The sequence below is a fragment of the Calonectris borealis genome, chromosome 10, assembly GCF_964195595.1.
Source record: "Calonectris borealis chromosome 10, bCalBor7.hap1.2, whole genome shotgun sequence".
NCBI lineage: Eukaryota > Metazoa > Chordata > Aves > Procellariiformes > Procellariidae > Calonectris > Calonectris borealis.
Window position 1 is genome coordinate 20,657,362 of NC_134321.1, and position 24,292 is coordinate 20,681,653.

The window sequence follows — 24,292 nt, forward strand, 5'->3', positions numbered from 1 at the left end:
ATCACTCCCAACGTCCCCCCCTTCCTTCTTCTTCCCCCAGCTCTATACGCTGAGCATGACGTCATAGGGTATGGGATATCCCTTTGGTCAGTTGGGGTCAGCTGTCCCGGCTGTGTCCCCTCCCAACTCCTTGTGCCCCCCCAGCCTCCTCACTGGTGGGGTGGGGTGAGGAGCAGAAGAGGCCTCGACTCTGTGTAAGCCCTGCTCAGCAGGAACGAAACATCCCTGTGTTATCAACACTGTTGTCAGCACAAATCCAAAACACAGCCCCGTACGAGCTACTGTGAAGAAAATTAACTCTACCCCAGCCAAAACCAGCACAAAAATTAACTGAAATTATAACGTAGAGTTTTTAAGGAGTTGGTTTCTTTATCTGATTCCTGACCTGATGGTCACTGTACTTGCTCACGTCCGGCTAAACTTCTCAACTGTAGTGAATCTATTAAAGGAATCTTTCGAGCATGCCATTCTTGTTTGTAAACCTTTGTAATCTGGGAGGACAACTGGACTGATGCTGTCAGGTAACGTTTTATGTATCTTGCAGTTGAACTGACAGATACTTTGGATTTTTTTTTTTGTTTAGATTTTGTAATTTTATTATTTTGGAGAAGAATAATGTTTTAATTTTATACATATAAAAATAATTTTGTAGTGATAGAGTCATAATGCAAGATCTTTGCCTTTGGTCTTGGGAGAGAAGCAAAGATAAAATAGCGAACTATACTGTTTTTAAAAAAGTTTTCCTTTTTATTCTTGGAAAGCAATTTGACTTCTCTCCCCCTCCTCCCCTCCCCTGAACTGCCTGCTCTTCGTAAATAACCTTCCAACATATAATTAATAGTTATTGTCCTTACGTCATTTCAAAATCTCTCTCTATCTAACACAGGCATGAGTCTGGAATTCTTTCGTTCTGACCTCAGACAAAAGTCTTAGTGCACGACAGTGGGAAATAAATAGAACAATTGTTAGCGGGCTATATTTAGGTTCAGCAACTGCACCAGGCACTGTTATTTTATGCTTCTGTTTTTTAACAAAACAAACAACATTCAAGGGAGGAACTGTCAAATGTGGATGTTGGACACGAAGGTGTTTCAGGTCTCTGCTGAGGATGGGTGCGAGGTGGTTCATGTCTGTCTCCTCGGGGCACTTCGGATGGCTGTTTGAATGTGCTCTGTGTTTATTCAAAGTTAGTTGCCACTGGTGATTTTCTTCTTTTATTGAGGATTCAAGGATGGGAATGCCACTAATAAAGTAGCGCCTCTCCCTAGCACACCAGATCTTGCAGTACTGTAGTTGTATTCGTCTCTGGCTTCCAGTGGCTGTCAATAGGGCAGGTCAACACCGTAGCCTTGGCAGCAGGAGTAATTTTTAAGGATACAAATAACAATGAAGTGTCTATCTCCTGCAGGCTGTCAGTGGACTTTGGTGCTTAGCTGCCCTTCTTGGTTTCTCTTTTTTCTTTTCCTTTCTTCTTTTTACTTGTTTCTAATCTCTACTGTTAAGCAAAGAAAATTACCTGTTTATATTAACAGCATTTCATATTGTTTAGTTCTAGAAAAGAATTATTAGGGTTATCTGATCCATCCTCTGCAGTTTTAGGTCCCTGATTTGTATCTTACTCTGCTGCTCTTTTTTTTTTATTTTATTATCAGATCAGAAGGTGAAAATTTGCTTGTGCAAGCGGAGAAGGCACCAGCCTTGACCTCTTAAAAGGTGGTGTGAAGTTTGCAGTTTCATTCAGTTAGCATAGGTACTGTAACTCTATAGTTTGGTTTGGTATGAGCTTATTAGAAGAACAGGGCCTCGAGTCACTTTAGGGTTTGTCCTGCCATCCGTCCGAGGTCAGGGGGACAAGCCACTGGTGATAGTCTCAGGGACTGACAACAAAATGCGCAACTGCTGCAAATGAGCAGGGTTTTTGTATGCGCAGGTTGCCAGCCGCCTTATTGAAGTAGCAATCTGAAAGAAGAAGGATGATTCTAAGCTGTTTATTCCACAAATAAACGGACTAAATTTTGATCAGCTGAACCTGATGACTGCTGGCATTTAAGAGGCGTCGACATTCAGAACCCGTTGAAAATATTTAGAGAGGGTAATCCGTCCTACACAGATGTACACAAATACTGTCGCAGTGCATTTCAGAGTCCAAGTTCTCTTCTGCGGTATGTGAAAGCTTTAAAATGTCCTATAAAGCCTTCAGCTGAAATGTTCATTAGCCACTTATTGCAGAAGCTTTCGAGGATTGTGAGGAATATCAGTTGTTCTAAATCTGGCTCTCTGAACACAGCAAACCACCATCATTCCCCTGAAATTGTATCTAAAGCCATATTTCAGACAGTACAATACAGTATTTGTTGAAATGTTGACTTTTGGGCTGCTGATAAAAGGGAAGATACCAAAATGAAGCATCTAACAGTTGCTAGTGATGTCTCATTGCAGCTGAATTAGCTTATTGGGGAAATCTTCAGTTGTATTGTCCTCTGCGCTGCACTTTCTTCCTCGTTCTTTTTCCTGCACGTAAACAGGAGAAACTACCTAAGCTGAAGATTTGCCGATGCTAAAAGGAGCTCGTGCTCCTTCCGTGTTGCTTGTGCTCGGCCCAGCGCTCACCTGACCACACGCTCAGCAAGCCAGTCCCAATCTCCTACTCCAACAGCAAATGTCTTTTTGGTTAATTCTTGTTCTGTGACAGGTGATTTGGGTCACATTGTAGTCAGGTGCCGCAGTCGACTTGAGAGATGGAGGAGGAGCGCGTGGCTGGGCGCCACAGGCAGAAGTGGGAAAGGAGAGAAAGAAGGCAGGCTGGTTTGCAGGTTTTAGCACTTAACAGAAAGCTTCCAGATATTTGCAAGTGGTTTTTGGCTTAGGTTTGCTGTCCTGTACATCTGGAGTAGTATATAAGTGGAAAGAGCTGTGCAAAATTACCAACATCCTTCTGGCATCTTCCCTGCTTCCTTCCCTCGGGCCCCCTGCGGCTGCACGAGAGGAGACACATCTGCGTTGTGTCGTTCCGTGAAGGGCAGCGAGCTGAAGCTACGTGCTCGTACTCAGAGGCAACTTCTTGTGGAGATGCACAGAGTGTCACTGCTGAGAGAACGAGGGGTTTGTCCTCAAAGAGGGCTTTATACGTCACAGCTCTGTCTGTAGTGTGACTATGTCCTTCAGCGGCACTCCAAGAATTTTCAGCTCACTTTGTCACATCATCTTTGTGGTATGTCCTGTATTTTTCTTTCACATATTTAGAAATCTACATTAAATCATTTGTATTAGGAAATGTACCGTTAAGAAACTGGTAGGTTAAGTGTTCCAAGGTGTGACAGTGAGTTTGTTTTGGTTATCTGCCTTCATCTGATTGTCCCAGCATGGATTCTGACCTTTACCGTTTGCTTTGCTCTCGCCTCATCATTTCTATTTCTTTGAATGTACGTTTTGGTAATACTTGGGTTGCCAGTACATTCTATGACATTGCAGTGTTTAAAAGTTAAATGTGTGTGTAAAATACTCTTTTTAATGATGATTACTGAAGTATATGACAATAGAAGTTTGTTTTATATGTTAAGCTTGTAAGAGAAAATGCTTTTACTTAACAAATAGTTGGACAAAATAGAAACCAGTGAATTCTGTCCTTCAGTTGGAGAGAACATGGCAAGAAACGACACACACACACGCAAACACACACATGCGAAATTTAGGAACTACTCTGGTGTGCTAACTCAGTGTTCTTCGTTCAGAGGAGTAACTTAGTTTATGTAATTAGAAATTGATTGCAGTGCTGCATCTTGGAAACTTTACCTCTAACGTTACTAAATTCATGTTCTTGTTAGGAGAGAATGTAGACTCCTTAGATTGATACACACCGAGTTCACCGCTGCCAGGGATGTATGTGTGGCTGGAATCCCATGTTATGGAAGAATCTGGATAGTACATGTCCTGGGTGTTGCAGTCCATAGCAACGGGCCTAACAGCCTCCGTGTGTTCGCGCTGCGTGGATTCCTCATTCCGGGCGTGAGGAACGCTGAGCAGCGCAGCATGGGCGCAGGCGGGTGGCTTTGGAAGGGCCAGGCCACCTGCGGCAGAACCGGCTCTGGGCTCAGGCTGACTCTGCGCAAAGGCGGGTGGTCGCACCCGTTCTGCGTGCTTCCCGTTGTAAGATGAGAGTGGAGTAACACCTGAGTGGGCTCCAAAACTGCCTTTGCAGGATCTCTCGGCTGCGTTACAGAGTTTCTGAGCGCGGGTTGGCCATGGAAGCAATAGAGCTGTGTGAGCTGTCCGTGTCTGAGCTGCCACGTCGTTCTCTCTGCGGCTCTCGCAGCCTGCATTAGTTGTTGGTAAATAACTGTCATCTTGAATTTGAACCCGCGCTTGTTTATAGGGTGAAAGGGAAGGGGATCGCATGTCTTTAAACTATACGGAGCACATTCATTCCTGATGCATAACAACAACAACCACCCTTGAAAAACTCGCGAGAATAGATGCTTGCAAACTTCATTGGTTTTGGGTTTTTTTTTTTAGGCAATTCACTGTTACTTTTGCATTATTATTACTATTTTTAGTTAAAATTCAACTTTTTTTTTGAGTGCAGAGGTATTTGAACGGATCAGGTAGAATTCACCTTCATTTCTTACCCACAAAAATGAGTAAATGTATAGCCCCAAAATACCAACAGAAATGCACAAAACCTAACACTTTAATCTACTCTAGTTCTTGATTTCGTTTATGGCCTATCAGCTTTTTGAAAGAGGCAGATTAATTACCTCTTGTAACAGGCTCAAATTAATACTTTATGCTTCTTTTTTAAATTAAATTAAACTTTAACCCTGCAAATTGGGATGATTGAGTCAGTGGTTGCTATGGCAATGTTCTTTTGAGACATAAAGCTGTAATTGGATGTTTGTTTCCCCCTGACTTGCGGCTTCTCCTAATCCTCCCACCATTGGTAACTGCTGCCTTTTGCAAGGCATCCAGAAGGGTGATGCGAGTGTCCTCTAACCTGCCTCAGGCAAAATGAGCTAGATAAGCTTAATAATAATTTAAATTGGTGATCTGAGCTAACTTGCCTGAATTTTTGCCTGAATGATAAGATAGCGCTTGCATGAAGTAGTCTGCTGACTCTGTGGCGGCGGAGGGAACACGCTGGCAGAGCGGTAGATGGCAAGTTCAGGTGGTTAATGTCGTCTTCTAGTTCAGCTTAACTTTGTACAAGATATACATCCCCTTGCTTTAGTGTTTTTACGACAAGGGCTGTTCTTACATCTTGTTTTACATTTGTTACCAGGCTTTTACACCTAGCTAAAGCATGTTTTAAGACTACGTTCTTACCAATGCTTGTCTTAACCGTTGGTTAGCCGCTGTTCATTGGAGGTGGACAGGACATATTTTGGGTTTTGTGAAGAACTGCACTTCTGGGAACATGTAGATCTTCATTTTGACAATTGGGACAGCAGGAGGTACAATTCAGGAAGATGATCTATATCTGAATGTTTTATACTGACTTTAGCTCACCACAAATTGCTCGTCTCTTTCCTGGTCATCATCAGATGAATGATTTTTCTTTTTTCCCTTTAAGGAAGGAGAACTGTACCTGAATTGCAGTTTTCAACTTGAGGTGTTACAGCACAATGGAAGATTCTTGCCTCTTCTGCCTCAGAAATGAATGAAGCAAGTTCAGGTACTTACCTATTCACTGACTGCATGTCCAATCTGTATATTGGAGAGAAAACACAATTTTTTTAAAATAGAGATAATGTCTTTTTTTAAAAATCAGCTGATATAATTAGAAAAACATACTAGTGTCTCCCTACCTCTAACTCCCTTAACCCTTCAAGTCTTAAATAAAACCAGTGTATTTCAAAGTTAAATAAAAGTTGAGATCAAATCCAAGTTGAGTTCAGAGTTTAGTTAGATGTATACCAGTCAGACCATCTTGGAAAGATAGATCAGGCTGGCAAAAAAGGTAGTAAGATGACCATCTCTAAAAGTGGTCAGAGGAAAGCATAGCCTCTGGAATATGGACAAGATAGTTTAGGGGGAAAAAAAGTGCATCTTTTAATACAGTATACAGGTATTTGCAAGAAGCCATCTATTTCAAAAGTTATAGCTGAGTTTGAATTTTGTCATTCCTGCTGAAATGTGCTTGGAGGATTGTGTGCTGATCTGGGTGAAAGGGAGAGGTTCAAGAGGGTGTATGTGTTCTGGGAGAGAGGCCAAAGTTGGCTTGTAGCAGGGCAATAAACCTGTTCTCTGCATTGTGTTTGAAACAAAATACCAAATCAAGTAGGCTTAAATCAAACATGCTGTATTCTAAACACATATATATGAGGAACTGAATGAAAAAATGTGGCTGTAGAAGTTAACAGGTGTGGAAAAGAACTCTGCAAAGAAGTTCTTTTGGTGTCCTGAATACCAAGGATCAGATTAGGTTTGGAGGAAAGAAATGTCTACACCTCGCTTTAGGAACCAAGACTACATCTTTGTGGTGAAGACAGGACAAGGACATTCTGAACCATGTAATTTCACTGAAAGAGAAGCTACCTGATTGTAAGGAACCTGATCTTTATGGAAGGTTATCCTATCAAGATTTTTTCCCGCTTCGTAACTGTTGAGATACAAATTCAAAGCAGTCTTTTTTTGGTTGTGTGTTTAATCCGCCGCATCCATGGTTGGGGTTTAAGATTTGTTATTTACGTTGTGATGACTAACGTAAAATCCACGCCTAACCTACTGAGGAGAAGCTCTGTTTGTACAATTCCAAATAAGCAGGAATGCCAAGTAATAGAATGCACTTCATTGCTGGACAGTTAAACAGGAGTCTTGTATTAACTGGGATGTGTCCTTCAGAAAGAACTTGGTATCACCTTTATCTTGTGAGGCTCTTTGGTTAATTGGCTTGATTTTTTCTTAATTGCAGTCTTAACTGACACAGTTGGAAGTTTTTGCATTGACTAGAATTGATAATGTTGATAATGTTTAGAAAACCTAGAGCTAATCCATATTGAAATAATTTTACAGTCCCAGAGAATGAAAAATCTAATTCTGTTTTGTAACATTAAATAATCCTGTTTATGTTCTTAAAAAGTAATGTGTGTCATGTAGCCTTGGAGGCTGGTAGTTATCAACTGTTATTCCTTTTGAGTATTAAAATTGGAGCTCTAAGCCAACACCTCATGAAAACACTTCACCAGCTCTTTCAAAGCTGATGGCTTCCAACTGGAAACTTAAATAAGTCTGTGATAAGGGAGAGTCAATAGAGACATTGTGAGCAGTCTGTACATGTGTCATAAGGTGTTTGTTTTAAAAGTACAGTAATCATGAGAACTGTCAAAATGCAATGGAGTTGTTAAAACACTTGTTCTACTTTTACTTAGCCATAATGGCAATCTTTCTTGATAGGAATATTTAGCATTACCAGATCTATGGTATAACTGAACGATAGTCACAACCAGCATCCTGAGACACTCAGGATGGAATTTAAAGGAGCTACTAGTTGTAAACATATCCACAGATTTTAGATTGTCATTTCATAAAAGCTAATTCTGTCTGTAGTGCTGAAGTATTTACCTGCTGGCATATAATTCTGGCCTCAAAAGGCAAATTTTTATGTAAATTACTAGTCATGAGCCAAACCAAACAAGGTTGTTGTGCACACATTGGAAAGTACGGAAACTGGTGACGTGAAGTTACTGAAGTCATTCGTCTAAGTTGTTTATCATTGTTCAAAAAAAGGTGCACGTCTGCAGCATGCGTTGAACCCAACGTATTACGTGGAACGGGCAGTCGAGGAGGAGTGCTTGGGATGATAAACGGTCTGCCAGTGCAGCAGCTGGAATAGTCCGTTAACGCTTACCTGACGTGTGCCACGCGGTCAGTCCTAGAGGGTTTGTCCTTTTGCAGAATGAAGTTCCTTTTCCTGCTGGGAGAAATCCATTTGTCTGTGGATCTCCTAAAAGTGGATTTTGGCCAGACTTCATGAGACAAGGCCAACACTGACAGTGCTGCAGGCTCCTCTGAAGAGTTAGGTAAATGAGTTACCTGCCTCTCCACTGAATGGAAGCCATGAAGACAAAATACCTAGGCTTATACACAAGTACTTCTTTTTATCATTCCTAGCTATATGTTAAGTGCTGAATAATGTAGCAGAGTGCTGAACTCTTTCCTTCTCTAAACCTTTAAAGGCTTTAGTGGTATCATTCGGTGTAGTAAAGTTGTATTAAAGCTCCTTGTCATGTAGCTATTTTGTACTCACTGGCAGTCTGGTACCTTTTACCAGCTCTGAAAGATGGAAAAAAGAATTGTAATATACTTTTGAAAATTATAAGGCACTATTTATTTTGGGGAAAAAATAGAGCTCTAAGGAGCTTTGATATGCTTTTCCTTTAGAGCGCTCCAATATTTTCTGTATTGGGCGGAGGTTATGCAGCTGGTTTTATCCTAATGTTAACATATTAGGTTACAGGAATCCTTCCACTTAATTGAGCAAACACAGGAGAGTATTTATGTAACTGAAGATCTACAACTGCCAGTAGAATTAATTAGGAGAGGAATAATTAGGCAAATAGTAGTGTCCAAATGGTCCCAATAGAAAGATGTATTGCAATCCCAATAGAAATCTCATTAATGGTGTTATTTGTGATGAGCTGTGCCTTTTGCAGTACCATAAAGGGAGGCAAATGTGGGAGGATCTCAGTGGGGTGTCAGCTTGGGTATGAAGCAGAAACAATATCAAGGTTTTAAGCTGTCTAGTCTCGTTATTGTCACTTAGTCATGGCTGCAGCTCCGCTATCTGCTTAAAGGCCTTCCTTGATTGAATGAGCCACTTTATGGTGAAATAGGTACAAAAGAGAAAATTTCAGGTTAGTACGTGTTGTAGAATTGTTGCTTCACGTATCAGAAACAAGTTGTCTCTTATGCCGAGCAGATAACCAAGTGAAAAATGAGACAAATTAAGCTTATTTCAAATACTTTTGCTTGAATTTGACAGCTTACTGGTTCAAAGAATGGAAAAGTTAATGAGCATATTATCTAGACTTTCCATTGTAATATTACTCATACAGAAGAATAAAAGAAAGGTTAATTAATGTGACGTCATATTTATAGTGGCTGTCCTAGGAAGCCGTCTCTTTGGTTCCCGGTCTGTAGTAGCAAGGTCTGTCATCTGGTCACTGAGGGAAAATATCTGAGACATAGTTCTCCGGGGGAAGCTGAGGGTGGGTGCTATAACACAGAAGTTGAGTTTTCCCTATTTTCCCCTTTTTTTGTCATCTGATAATCTTTTTTAGCTCTGTTACAAATTACTGTATTGCATTTCTCTCTCCAATACTGTACAATACAGAGTGCATTTTTCAAGCTTGTTTCATAGGTGCATTGGAATGGTATATATGACTAAAAAATATTGTACTGTAAGAATATCCTTTATCAAAACCGATCCGTAAAACCAAAGCATTTCACAGATAATCATTCAGAGATTCCAGCTTGGGAAAGAGGTAAGTGTTACTTCCGCAGAAATAACCTCCTCCACGCCTTCCATCTGAGGCATGGAGAGGTTAAGGGGGCTGGTTAAGGGTCACAAATACCATCTGAAGCAACGCTAGCAATATAAATTGTCTCATGTATCTCCAGTTTCTAACCAAATTGGAATAATGGCCTTTATTCCTCTACCAGTGAGATACAGGGCCATCCTGGTTTGAACTGTTAACAGGATTTTGTTTTGATTTTTGATCAAAATGAGCTAACAGCTGAGTAGTGCATGATGTAATAAATTCATTTTATTTTTAGTGATGGATAAATTAATCCACATCAAAATTTTCTAGCTTGACAACTCTGGAAAACTAGTGCTTCTCTTTGTCATAATGAAAGTTTACAATAACAGTTGTGTGCATTTTGTATTTATCTATTCCACTTCCCCTATTAGCTATAGTTGCTGATGTTTTTAATTAACTTAGTTTCCTATTATGGTAGCAGCTGTGGATAAATATCAGTTAAGCAAGTCTTTTATTTATGTGCATTTTTTTTGAATGTGACTATAAAATATTCATTAATTCTAGATTCCTGGGGCCATGTTCAGACACACATATCTCTTCCGTAGTGAAGAGAGACAGATACCCGAGTGAGATTTTTCTGACTCTTACTGTAGACGGTCTGTATGAAAACAGGGTGCAGAGAAGAGATGGAACGAGTTGCCTGACTATGGGTCTTTGAACATGGTCTAGATGAGAGGCAATGCTCCCTACTTTACTGTCCACTCCAGAATACCTGAAAATGTGTGATTCTGATTTCTTATAATACACTGAGTTTGATGCCATTTATTAGCTAATCATTTGTAGTGTCAATGGCAAAATCTTTCTTTTGTTGCTTTCTAAACACAGCCCTTTAGTACTCTTGCCCAGAATTTCTAGGAGGGTGTACCAAAAGCTGTGCAATGAATGAGCAGCAAGACTGGCGTGTCCGAAAGGAGTCGGCTGTGCTGTACACCCCAGAGCAGCGGTTTAACGCATGCAACACGTGCAGCAGTTGCATCCAATGTGTCTGGGGAGCACTGAACACCTGCAGGAGGGACACAGCAACGGTGGCAGATGCGCAGCAACTCTGATGCATATAAAAAATAGCAGTTGCTGTGCAAACACTCTGCAGTTAAAGAAGGGTTGCTTCTTTCTGTAGTGTTCTTGAACAAAACCTGTGAATGCGTTGGGCCGTGCAAGCATGACTAAGGCCAGTACTTTCAGAACTGATGAGAGGTACTGGCATGAAGGATCTCTTCACAGCCAGCATATATTGAACGGGGACTTTGCATCTCACTTGCACAGAAAGTGCACGGAAAGTGCCAGTGAGACAGAGCTGGATGGAGCTGAACCCTTCAGGGCTATTGGAATCCTAGAAATCTGGGAGAAATAGAAAATAAACCTTAAGCCCGTCCTGAGAAGCAAGCAGAAAACCTTTTTCTTTGTGTGCTTTTTTTTCCTGTCACCAGAAAGAAAACACTTCCTGAAGCATTCAAACATTAGCCCAATCTAAATTTTAATACTTTTTTCCAGGCAACGTTTTTTCTGATATCCAGAAGTATTTTTTCAAAGTAGAATCCAGGCTAATGCAAGGACAGGAACTGTGGATTTTGAATAATGGGGAAATTTAAATAATCTAGGACACAATGGGAGTCTGATTCAGAAATAAACAGGCAATAGAAAGTTAGTGCTGGAGAGCACTTCCCAGTGCTTCAGGAGAGTTAAACAGCTCAGGTGCAGCATAGGTCTGAATAAGTATAACTCTTCTCTGTTGTGTCTCAGCTGATGAGCACCCTCCCTGCAGCCCTCCTGGGTCTGTGTCCTGCTTTGCCTTTTTCACCACTAAATCAGAGAAGAAAAATCAGGTCCAATTTGTTAAGCCATTTCTACTGTAAACTTCTCATGCATTGGTTATCATTTTCTCATAAAATCACAGAAGAAAAAAAAAGAAAAAGAAAAAAATAAAACCCAAAAAAAACCCAAACGAACAACCCAGTGGAGAGATTAATGGCTGAAAAATTGAAAAGGGAAGACAAGGGAAGATGAGAAAGTGAAAAACATGCAGGTTACTTCAGGAGGAGACTGTGAAGGAAGGTGTTCAAAGGGCAATGCTGGTCAGCAGTAATAGGAGTTATTTATAAAAAAACCACCCTACCAAACATTAACAAATCTAGTCATATTCATGTGAGGGCAGAGGCAGTGAGTCAGGAGGCTGACTGGTGTGTGCCGCTTAGCTCTTCTTCTATTTTGTATGTAAAACAGTGCGTCTTGGCGTGGATCCCTACTGTTAGGGTTTTAATTCAACTGTACCAGCAAGAGCAGCCATTTCTAAACCCTGGTGCTGTTCATCCCAGTTTCAAGGCTCATGACCCTACTTCCGTACTGAACTTCATTGGGTTCATGTCTTCAGCGGTCAAATGCTGAGGCCCTGCTTCTTGGGGAACTGTTGTACTGAAGGGACTCTTCAAAAAGCGTTGGCTTCACATATCTCACAAAATGAAATTTTGGGAGCATGGTTTTAGCAAACTCAGGGCTGCTATGCTGTACGCTGGCTCCCCCGTCCACCTTTTACAGCACAGACAATTCATTCTGTCATGGTTTAACCCCAGCCGGCAACCAAGCCCCACCCAGCCGCTCGCTCACTCCCCCCGGCGGGATGGGGAGAGAATCGGAAGGGTAAAAGTGAGAAAACTCGTGGGTTGAGATAAAGACAGTTTAACAGGGAAAGCAAAAGCCGCACACACAAGCAAAGCAAACCAAGGAATTCATTCCCTACTTCCCCTCGGCAGGCAGGGGTTCGGCCATCTCCAGGAACGCAGGGCTCCATCACGCGTAACGGTGACTTGGGAAGACAAACGCCATCACTCCCAATGTCCCCCCTTCCTCCTTCTTCCCCCAGCTCTATATGCTGAGCATGACGTCATATGGTATGGGATATCCCTTTGGTCAGTTGGGGTCAGCTGTCCCAGCTGTGTCCCCTCCCAACTCCTCGCTGGTGGGGTGGGGTGAGGAGCAGAAGAGGCCTCGACTCTGTGTAAGCCCTGCTCAGCAGGAACGAAACATCCCCGTGCTATCAACACTGTTGTCAGCACAAATCCAAAACACAGCCCCGTACGAGCTACTGTGAAGAAAATTAACTCTACCCCAGCCAAAACCAGCACACATTCGCAATTTACACAAGTCAAATTAGCAACCAAAACTGTAATGACGTAAAAACGTAACTCTGCCTGAGGTAGCTGGAGGACTGCTGGCGCACTGTGGCTCATTGTTTCCACCCCGGGCACGAAAAGAAAGGGCGTTAAAGAGAGCGGGTGCTGGGGAGCTGCCCTGGGACTGCTCGGAGGGGGTCTCCAAGGCAGCCAGGCTAGGACAGGACGCTTCCACTACAGCTTGTGTTAAGTTCTAATTCAAAACTCATTGAAAGCCAAACCTCCTCCTAGTTCTGATTGGAAGCCAATTTGTTTTTTCTATGGGAACTTAATTGTTTCTTGCTCGTGTTTAACTAGATTAAGTTAAAGTTGTTAAGTTTAACATGTTACTTTATGTTAAACTACTGTTGATACTTTTTTTCCCCTTTTCCTTTTTCCCAGTAGTAAAGGCTTGAGGATGCCGGACCTCATGGGGACAGAGTTGCAGGCTCATGGGGAAGCAAATTGCGCACCCTTTCCACTCCGTAGCGGTGCTGGCTCCTAGTGCCTCGGTGCTGCCCGTGTTTTCTCATCTCAGTTTAGTGTCTCTTAAAACTCTTCAAAATACCATCCAAAAGGTTAGGAAACACTGATCCAGTAAATAAAAAGCAGGTCACCTCTCAGAATCATGTGCAAATCCCATGCAAGCTGTTTTCTAAAATTAGAGGCTGTGTTAGTCTTTTATTTGTGTTACAGAGGTGTTGTTTCCCTAAGTAAGAATTGATTCTAACCTGAAACCGAGTTCTAATACATGCACCACCGCTAGGTACGTATTTGCTCTCTGTGGCTGGTGCTTACAGATGAACAAAACCTGCACCAGGCAAATGTGGCCATCGCTGTCCTAAAGCTTCACTCCTCTGCAGTGGGCATCATGCAGCCCCAGAGTTGGAGAAGTGCTTGTAACAGTTTTTGTTCCACTCTCTCCTTCTCTTTCCCAGATAACGCAAACTGTTATGCATTTAAGGTATGTTTTGGAGAGGTTATATTTTGATGTGTGAAGCCTTTAGCTTGTCTTGGGTTTGGCCACCTTATTTATGAAGGCAGAGCAGAGCAGTAGATTAAAGATAAATAGAATTAGAGACTAATTGTCTCTACTCCAAAAATTGATTTGCAGAGATCTCTTCTGTAATTCTAACTAGTATTGCTATGTACTAGATAGGCCATCATAATGGACTAATATGAACCTAAATTTGCTAATCTAACAGATTTTATTATAAATGAAGAAACTGGTTTATGCAAGGATTTTGGTTTAAAGTTGTTTTTCAGAGGAGCATAGTGCTGGCTCAGCAGGTTTACTGAGCCACTGAAAGTATTTAAACGTAGATATCTAACTCTTCTTTCCTTTCCTGTTATATTACTTCACAATTTAGCTCTTACTTTTGTCATTTTGATATTTCCTGAATATGGAAACCATAATATTAAATGATAAAAAATATGTCGAAATAGCGACTGAGGGCTTGGGAAGGTAATGTAAGTACGGATTTATTTTAAAAAGAAAAAAAAAATCATCTGGCAGCAGTTAGTTGTACATTCTTTGAGAAACTAGTGCCCTGCACTCCTGTTTGTTTCCAGTTTCGAAAGTGAACGGGCCGTGACTGCGAGACCCAGCGACCGGGCAGACGCGGCTGCGCGAGGTCTCCCCTAGTCAACGCGTACTTCCCGATCCTCTTCAAAACCCAGAGAATTTTGGAGGACGAAATGCAGAAGACGGAAAACTGTAGGCGTACAGGGACAAACTCAGTCCTGACAAGTGTAGACACAGCTCCTGCTGGCTTTGCTAGGAGCTGCGTTCGAGTCAAAGCTGAATTAGGTCCAAAGTGTTGGTGTAAGGCTGCGGTAGCACCAGTGTAGACCTGCCTGGCATAAGGGTAGGCTACAAGGCAGTGCTAAGGCTGTTCTGCCCTAAATAACTGTGGGAAAATGGGTAATAGTTAAGTGGTCTTAGAACAGTTCCATATTTTTGACAGTCGTTAAATGTTTGTAGTGCTTCCTGTATGAAATAGCTGTGTCTTAAATCACAAAAGGGTAGAACAAAGAGGGGGCATAAATTTAAACCAGTTAAAAGAAAGTACTTTACGCAACAGACTCTATTCCTTGCCCCAGTGAGAGAGCGTAGGGGCAGATTGTATCAGTTGGTCTAATCAGGCATTAGACAAATTTGTAATGACGGATCCATAAACTACTGGGAACGGTTAGCGTACCAGTAGTAGATGTTAGGGGAGTATGAGGGAAACGAACGGGAGAAAGCAGGCAGATGTGTGCTTTCCTCTGGAGAACTTCTCTTGCTGCTCTTGGAGATCAAATACTGAGCTGGATGGACCACTGGTCTGACCAGTAATGTATTTCTGGTGTTCTTAAACTTTGCTATCTTGTGATTTTTTTTTTTTGTAATTGAAGACAACAAGTTCCTGTTATTGCTGAAGTCAGCAGGTTGGTCATCCTATCCAAACAGTGTGACTGTGAAGCAGCTTCTTGTTATGATGCCCACCATCTCCTACAGTCCTACTGAGACCAAGTTCTGGTGTGTAGGAACAGTAAGGAGAACGAGACAATGAAAGGTGTGGAGGAAAGGGGAGAAACAGGTGATCGTTAGGAACAGAAGGGGAATGGGGGGGAAAGGAGGACGTTGGAGCAGGAGGATACTAAATGGAGTAATAGGAACACAAGAAATGACTTCCAGAAAATAGAAATATGAGGAATCCCTTCTGATCACTAGTGAGAAAGCTTGCTTGTACTTTTTAAGGCTGGATTTGTATCCCTAAAATGCCACACGTTTAGAAGCCTGGCATTTTTCCCTTCAAAGCTATAAACCCCTGAAGGGGAGGGGAGTTTCTCCTCCTAAACTTCCTCCTCAAATGAAACCCAAAATAATCAATGAGTATAAAATCAGTAATAAAAGCAAGTCTTACAATTTTGGGAGTGTCCAACTCAAACTTTTTTTTTAATAGCATTTTGTGTTGATATACCGGATACTAGCCTATAAAAGAATCAGTATACACACCAACACTTGCGTTGTTTGACTGGCAAAGGCAGAGTAAATCTGTGGCCTTGCCTTTCCCCAGCCCTTCAGGAGCAACTTTCCTCATGAAAGTTTTAGCAAAGAAATAATCCGTGCATGCTTATTGCTTCTTTCATGCTTGTATGCTTTTTAATGGTAATTAAACAGTACTTGTCTTAGATCCAAAGGCAAACCAGATTCTCGTGTGCCTGACTCATTTCTCCTCTCTGAACAAAAAGGGGACGCGTCAAACCTGTATGGGAGGATGTCTAATGTTCTGGAAGGCTAATACGTTTGCCACTGCATCTCTTACGTAGGTATCCTTGGATAGATATCTAATACTTTCCAATTTTTGCAGTAATCAGTTACAGGAGGGGAAAAATGTGTTCTCTTGTGTATAGGGAGAATTTCTTGATGGTCTGAAGTGTGTAACAGGGCTTATCTGTAAGATGGGTTAAAGCAGTTCTTGAAAGATGAGAAGATTTGCCTTTTCTCATAACGTGGGTTAGTTAAATAGGGATGCAGAGAAATTGAACTAAGGAGCAATCAGAATAAAAGGGTCTGTTTTAATCCAGTATTTCCTTGGTATTTGTGAGACCTACCAAATTTTTTCTTTACTCATGCATGTGCAGCTTCTCTGAGTGCTGGTATGGAAGGATCAGGAGTAAACAATGATATAAACCAGGTCATAAGCAGGTTAGCGGTTGGATAACTCACATTGATGCAATGTGTATATATATTATACTGCGAGGAAAGTGAGAAAGTTCCTACCTCTGAAACTTAGTGACCGGTCAATGTTAATGTCAATGGCTAAGAATAAACAGCTTGTTGGGATGTGTGTGTTTGGGTTTTTTCCCCCATTGGAAAACATTTGTGGAAGCAGCATAAACTCGGGTAGGATCCCAAACTCAATGTTTATAATCATCACAATGCTGTTTATAATCATCACAATAATCATCATCGTGCTCTGCTTAATTTTATACATTATCAGATGGTAACATTTTCTGCTGATATGTTAAAGCTATTCAAATATGTTTTAATATCAGTCATAGATGCATACCACCCTACTTTTCTGAAAAGAGAAAATAAGCTAAATTCTTCCATAATCTATTTACAAAATTGCACGAATACTAACACTGCATTAACGTACAGTTTTCAGTAAAGATAGCACTTTTTTGTGTGTGCTTGTAAAGCTTAACGCTGGAAGTACTTCAATACAAGCTACAGAATAATAACATTTGTTCAAATATTTTGAAATATATATTATTGATTATTTTTCTTTTCTAGCTTTGTCTCTTAAGGATCATGTTGTTGCACATGTCCTGTTATCTGTCCCTTATAATAATTTTTAGAGCCGAGAGAGATGTAGAGATCTCAAAGGTAGGTCACACCAATCATTTCTCTTCTGAAGATGATAAAATATACAGATAGCCTGATGCCGTATTAAGGAATGCAATATGAACTCAACCTGTGGATCAAAGAACCCACAAAAGCAAGCCCCAGATGTAGCTCTCAGTTAAAGTTTCTCTTCTGTGTCAGTTTTCAGACAGTCATCAGTAAGGGAGGAACTCGCGATGCAAAATTGGGATAAAAACGTTGACAATAATTCAGACAACAACCAGGCATAAGTCTACCGAAAACACGCTTCAATAGTCTTGCTGTTTAAAATGATGAATTTTATCTGGAACTATGATATGCACTGCATTTCTTCCACAAGGTGAGACTGTAGCGATATGTCTGTAATACGATAGGAAAATGTCACATTCCCTCTTCTTTTTTCTTACCCCCCCCCAAGGCTTGTAAAATCATTATAAAACACTTTTTCTGTCTATAGTGTGTATTAATAAGGACTACCAGAGAGTAGTTGTGATCTTATTTTTCTTTCTGGTTTTTTTCACATTTGGAAGCAAATACTTCTTGTTTGTTTACAAATTGCTGAATTTACTTTTACGTTGTAACATAAAAATTAGTAAATCTAACATGACACCTACATTCAGTTAACCACAGGAAGTTTTTCATCTGGCAAACATTACAACATTTGAAATATTCCTTCCTTCCTGATACTGAACCAAAATTTTCTCTATTTAAAATTACATTTAGTTGCATTTTCTTTAGAAACATCCTGTTGGCAGCTCTTACATTAAAAAGGGGAAACATTGAATTCATTGCAACTGTTCTACGGTAAAATTAATTTACAAACCAAATAATTTTTGGTTACGATGAAGTAATCTCAGTTATATAAGATGACCTTTCTAGGTGCAAGACATTTTCAAGTACAAGCCACATGTAATTTTACAAGACAAAATGCAAAGACTAAGTTTTTAGATAATAAATTTTTAGATAGTGTCAGTGACTCATATAGAGCAACTGATTAGAAAGTCTGCAAGAGCAGATGCAACCCTTGCAATAATTCTGCGTGGATCAGAGGGTTGATCAGTGTGAGAAAGAGATGATAAGGCTAGAAGTCTTCAGTTCGGAAAAGAGACAACTTGGGATGTGACAAAGGTTACAAAACCATTAGTGAGATTAGATAAAGACTAGCTGTTCAGCACCTCCTCTAATAGAAGAACTCTGGAGACATCGCATAAGCCTAGCAGAGTCAGGCATGTACTCGACGCAATACCTGGTAGACTTGTGAAGCTTATTTCCAAGGGGTATTAAAGGTCGACCTGTGTTGAGAGATGAAGTGGTATATGGAATAGAAATATCCTGAGGACTGCTAAATGTAGGGAGCCACATCTGACTTGGAAGGTTCCCTGGGATGAAAAGAGTTACAGTTTGGAAGAGCTTTTGGGGAAAGTGGTGTACATTTGTAATTTGTGCCTTGCCCTTCCTCTTCCTTACAGTCTTCTATGACGATGATGAAGAGAGTGTGCTAGTCCAGCTTTTGCTCTGACTTGATTGAACTGATCTCAGTTTTGTATGTTATGTCCTGATTTGGTAAATAAGAACGGATGTGACCTTGAAGTAGATTTTGAATATTATTTGATTGGTTTTGCTATGCAGAAAGACTGCTGGACGTTTGAACCACAGTAAACACAGTAAGACTTAAAGTAGGTGTGACATCGCTAGGCTGTAACCATCTGTCTTCATGCTTCTACTGACGGATTCCATGATCAAGAACGTGTGCACGGTGGGTAGGCAGAGGATAACTTCATTGTGCATGGCAGGTACGCAGCAGCACCTTTCGCTGATCTGGTAAACGGACTTAAATAATGGACTTAAGTCACTGCTTTGTAGAAGTGACCCTGCTCCATCCAAGTCTGTATTGAGAATCCTGTTGGAAACAGATTGTATGAACGCAGGAGGCAAAGAATTTTCTCTCCAATGTTTCCCAAAAATGGGAAGTGGGCATACTACTCTAGAAACGGCACAAGAGGTATTCAGAAAGGGCATGGAAGCAGGTCTAGATTTGGAAGCAGCACAGCTTTGTCTGCATGGTTGCTGCTTTTTGGGCTAATTAGGGACAGGAACTGAATGATGGAGTTCATTTGTGGAAAGAAAAGGGATTGAGCAATGTAATTAGGAAATGCTGGCCTAGGCAGGTCTCTGCGATAGTAACGAAGGGGAAAAACTCTACTTTGTGCCCTTAACTTGGCAGCAGATAGCGCTGCTGCACTGACTCATTTGTTACGGATAGCTGACTCTTAAATTTTTTACCACTGACTTGACTCTTGCAAGAACCCTTGAAATAGCAAAATTAGCATATTACCATGATATTTTGGGGCCTTCTACTCTTATTGAAGCAAAGATCATTGGCTCAGTTTCCAGCTGGACTGGGCTCTCAAGTGGAGTGCATGGGGATACTGGTAGGACAGCACTTCTGCAGTACTTTCCTCTTTGAAACTTCTTAACCTGACTGATACGCTCGGGCATGCCAGAAGGAGGCTTTTTTTTATTCTTGGCAGAAGTTGCTGGCTTATGTTTAAAAGAACTGTTCTGGAGTTTGGAATTTTAATTATTTTGAATCAACTTTTCGTTAAATTGTTGCTATTAAATAAAGTATTCATCTTCTGGAAAAGACATTTAACTGGCTGGGAATAATCCTGCTAGACAGTGTATTTATTTATTTCAGTTTAAATCTGTTGCTGCTAGGCTTTGGGTTTCTTTTCCTGAAGAAACACTAGGAGGAGAGGTAGAAACAGAAGAATAACATAAATAAAGTTTTTATTTCTGAACTAATTGCCTGGTTCTGAATTGCATAAAACATTTGATCTTTTTCACTACAAAATTTCGTGATAGAAGGATCATTAATATAAACGATCATATGAAATGCAAAAGTATTTGTTGCACTTCAGGTGAAAGCTTCTCTTTGCATGATACTTTACTTTTCTTGTTTCACAGCTAAAACCAGCATGTTGTAGCTGAATATGGCGTAGCAGCAATACGGCCATAAGTGATGGTAAGTTATACCCCAGTTTGATTGAAGAAATGGAGAGTTGCAGTAGCTTGAGTCCCACCATCTCCAATAAACGTTACTCATATCTGTTCTTCGCTTTACTTTTGATTTCCACAGGCCTTTTCACTTCGCCCTAGCTCTGCTTGCTTCTCAGGACGGAAAGCCTGGATGCAGGCTTGGAAGGAACTCTCTGGTTCGGTGCAGTCCCTGAAAGCACAGGCTCCTCTGCAGCAGAAACTGTCAAGGAGGATTCCCCAGGACTTGCACTTTGTATTTAATTTCCTACAAGGCACAAAAGTCTCCATTACCTTAAAACAATGTATGACCGTTTGTACATAAGAACTAAACTACCGAAGTCTGCAATGTGCGGCAGCAAGGGCCCTGCCGTGTCTCCACTTCCTTCAAGAGCTAGGAATGTGCTTATGGTGCAATACATCATGAATTTTTTCACTAAAGAAACACTATAGTTTATAGTATTATTTCTGGTTAATGTGAATGTGAAATAAGTGTACCCAGAATGTGAAATAAGTGTAGTTCCCAAAATCCTATTAGAATGTAGGGAACCTTAGTCTGGGTTCTGGACTTCTCTCCCTATTTTTCTGAAAGTATATCTTAGTTTCTTAAACACGATGTTCTTAACTGAGTTGAGAACATTATTCAGTATAATCCTTTTCTTATGGTCTTTGAGACACTAGAAAGTGACTTTCTTTAGGGCTGGATGACTGGTGAGTCTAAGATGTGGTTTGCAGTTGGGATTCTTTATTATTTTCCTTCTTCAGAATCTGCTTAGATTTCTTATGCAAAAACTTTTTATTTCATTTTTACTATAGATATCGAGCCTGAGTAAGAAAAAATATTTTCAGAGGCTGTTTAGAAAGATAGAATACAGTGTAATGATCTCATGCACACTAGCATAATTATATGCATGTGGAAGGTGATAGGGGAACTAGAAAGGGAAAGAGAAAGGAGCTGACTTGAAGATAAAGACGGTAGGAATTGGTAAATCTGTCAAAGTAGCACTGTATATGTAACCACTTTGCTTGTAAATTAATGCTGCTCTAACTTATATTTATTTTGGTATGTGTGTGAAAACAACTCAAAGATCAGGAAGTCACAGAAGTAGCTAAAAAAATTGCCTCCTCTCCTTCTAAAATGTCATCTGTAGGGTGATGTGAAATTACTGCAGTCTTTACAGAACTGTGTGTATGTTTTCAAGACAAGTTTGTGGGTTTTTTTTCTGCGTGGTGAAAAAGGACCTCCTGATCCAGCAAAAATAAAATAGGCCAAATGTGAACTTTATTAGCCATCAGTTTTTGTCTTGAAAAGAATACAAGAGCTAAGAAAAATTAACCAGAGACATTTGAATGTAATTGAAACATATGACAGCAAAATGGTCACTCATATTACAGCAGATAGTTAAAAATAGATTCCTTTTTATCACCCCACGTTTGAATTGAACATCCTCAGATCTGTTACAGGTGCATTGTTGGAAATGAGGGGTGACTGGGTGACAATTTTCTTCCAATCATGGTTAATTTTTTCTAGTGAATGTGATCGAGAGCCTTCCAGGTTTTGTGCAGCATCGCCTGTTCCTCAACAAAAAGGAGCGCTTCTGCCTTGTGGACATCTCAAACAATTATGCAGCCATGCAAACTGCTTATCTACATGCTCAACAGAATGTGCTGAAATTTTAATAATGCATAATAAAAGGGAAGTTCTGCTGCCTCCAAAATATTACCAAGCCCTTTTTCTCCAGGTAAGTTTACCAAATCCTAAGTCACCCTGTGCACAGACCGGCCATCCAAGTAAATTACCCAGGTTACAACAGAAGGCTTTGTGTTGTGTCAGCGGAGCCTCCCTATGTCTTTCCTGCCATTTGCCTTGGACATCCAAGTAGTTCGTACATATTTTGTAAGGGACTTCCAACTGTACCCCTAACAAAAATGCAGTGATTTACTGACTTGATATATCAGGTTCTGTTAATAAAATTTGTTTAAATTTGTAAAGCTCACCTATATGAGAAATGTGGCTATAAAAGAAAAATCCTATACTGGTGAAGCTATTTAAAAATGAAAATGAAGTAGAAATATTTCTAAAAATGTTGCTGTTTTTACAAGCCTGTACTTAATGTCTTATCATGTCCATACAACAGTTATGGTGCGACTCATAGCACAGGCATGTATTTCCTGACTGATAGTACTTCTCAGCTACCTCTGCTTCTACAAACGCTAGTGTTCAATGTGTCGCTGTAATACAATGATAGATTACAACAATCAAACCAGGAACTTATCGAAGCAAAATGTAGGCGCTAAGGATTCAAAATATGAAATAGATATTGGGTCCAAAGATATCCTTGATCAGTTTGAGAACTATTCCTGTAGTTTTGTGATCTGCTTCAACACCTGTGTGTGTGAATCAGATTTGAGACAGGGGCACAAGAAATACTTAGAAGCAGCTGATGCACGTGTAAAACTTGCCACTGTAAAGTTTGAGAAGATGAGCGAGTTTGTTGGCCAGTGGGTTGATCAGTGATCTTCTGAAGTAAGAGCTTTTGGTTTCTTTTCCCAGCTTTGATGTTGACTAACTTTGTTATGTTTTGAATTTCAGCTTTGTAAAGTGCTTTCAAACTTAATACTCAGGTGTTATTTGTGGTTACATCCATTACAAGGCAGGTACTTTCCAAACACTTAAGAAATTCGTAATTCGAGTGATAAAGGAAGGAAACAGAAAAAAAATTACAAATAAGCCAGATCTAAGTGATACAAGCAACACACCAAGAAAAGGTCTTTAAGAGAATAGGGGCTTGCTGATGAGACAAGGGTAACTACAGAAGTGTGCAGTGAGAAAGCGAGTGTGCGAGCGTGGAGATGAAGGGCAGTACAGGAGGATTCCTCAGTGTTGGTATCAGCTTTGCTTGGTGGGTGGCCAAAGACAGGCACTGTACTGACTCAAAGGAGAAAGGGGGAATCCCATGTGTGTCATCTTTCTTTCCCCCCTGAAGCGGTGTCTGATGCTCTTGTGCAGGACAGAGCACTGCGGTCTGAACTGGTGGGTGGTGCAAGAAGTCAATGCAGAAGGAGGCTCTGGCGGAGGGGGAAGGCTAGGTGCCATAACGTACGTCTACGGCTTCAACACGAATGGATCGCTCATGGCAAATCACTCGGTCTAGTGGTGAGAACATAGGGCTCACTTTCCAAATGCAAGGTATCTCTACAATTCTGTCAGGCAGTATGTGACCTGTAATTATTTCCCTATGCTGTTCTATTAATTTACACTCCTGTTTTACCTTGCTTGTGTTCAAGCAGATCCATATTATGATGCAAATTTACCAACAGTGCTACAGAACGAAGGCCAAGTTTCAAGTAAGTGTTCATAAGTGAGTTTTTGTCATACCTGTTTGAATAGCAAGTCAGGGAAAAGAAAAAGAAAAACATGCATTCAAACCATTAATTTAACATGTTACTACAGATCTAGATTCATTAATAAAATACAAGCTTGCTGAAGACCAAATCTTTGCAGTTTTTCTGGGTACAAATTTAGGTTTCATTTATAAGAGGTTTCCTGTATAAGAGGCTTGTCCCTGTACCTCTCTTCCAGGACAGCTTCCCGTCGAGTAAGATTCCCAATATAGGCATGGTTCTGATACAAACCCGCTGTTGCCAGTAAGAGCTATGTTTTGCATCTAACAAATTGACTATATTGCCTGAAGTTTAGATGTATGGACCATATGGCTATTTCCAAATAAAAACCCCATGATGTTAGTCTTAATGTGTTCAGCAGTTTTGTTTCTTAGGAAAGGTGAAGAAAATGGTGTCTTTGGACATTGTGTTTCATAGGATTGCAACAGAGGTACAAGGAATCTCAAGTATTTTGCCTTAAAATATGGTTTCCTTTCTAAGGATGATGATTAACTCCTGCCTCTGTGCCTGTAATCGCAATTATCTGCGAATCAACATCACACCTTACATTTGTTCTTCTGACATCGGAGCGCAGATGGCCTCTGATTTCACAGGCATGCATAGAGGAGCAGCAACTTTCCCAGCTCTACAGACAGCACACGCCACATCTTTACGTGGTGGTACAGCACAAGGCACGCGACAGTCCTCAGGTTGCTGAAGGGAAAAGGAGGGACACGGAAAAATGATTCAAAGACGATCGTGCAGCTCCAGGGGTGCTGTAGCTATGCTGTAATTGGGGTTAAGAGGGTAAGAAA

The 24,292-nt window shown here is 40.7% G+C and overlaps 1 long non-coding RNA gene across 1 annotated transcript; it reads left to right on the forward strand.

Moving 5' to 3' along the window:
• Positions 1-5,575: 5,575 nt before the first annotated feature.
• Positions 5,576-20,388, forward strand: LOC142086002 (uncharacterized). Its single transcript, XR_012674939.1, has 3 exons — positions 5,576-5,668; positions 20,025-20,082; positions 20,197-20,388. It is a non-coding gene; the product is annotated as an uncharacterized LOC142086002 (long non-coding RNA).
• The last annotated feature ends 3,904 nt before the right edge of the window (positions 20,389-24,292 follow it).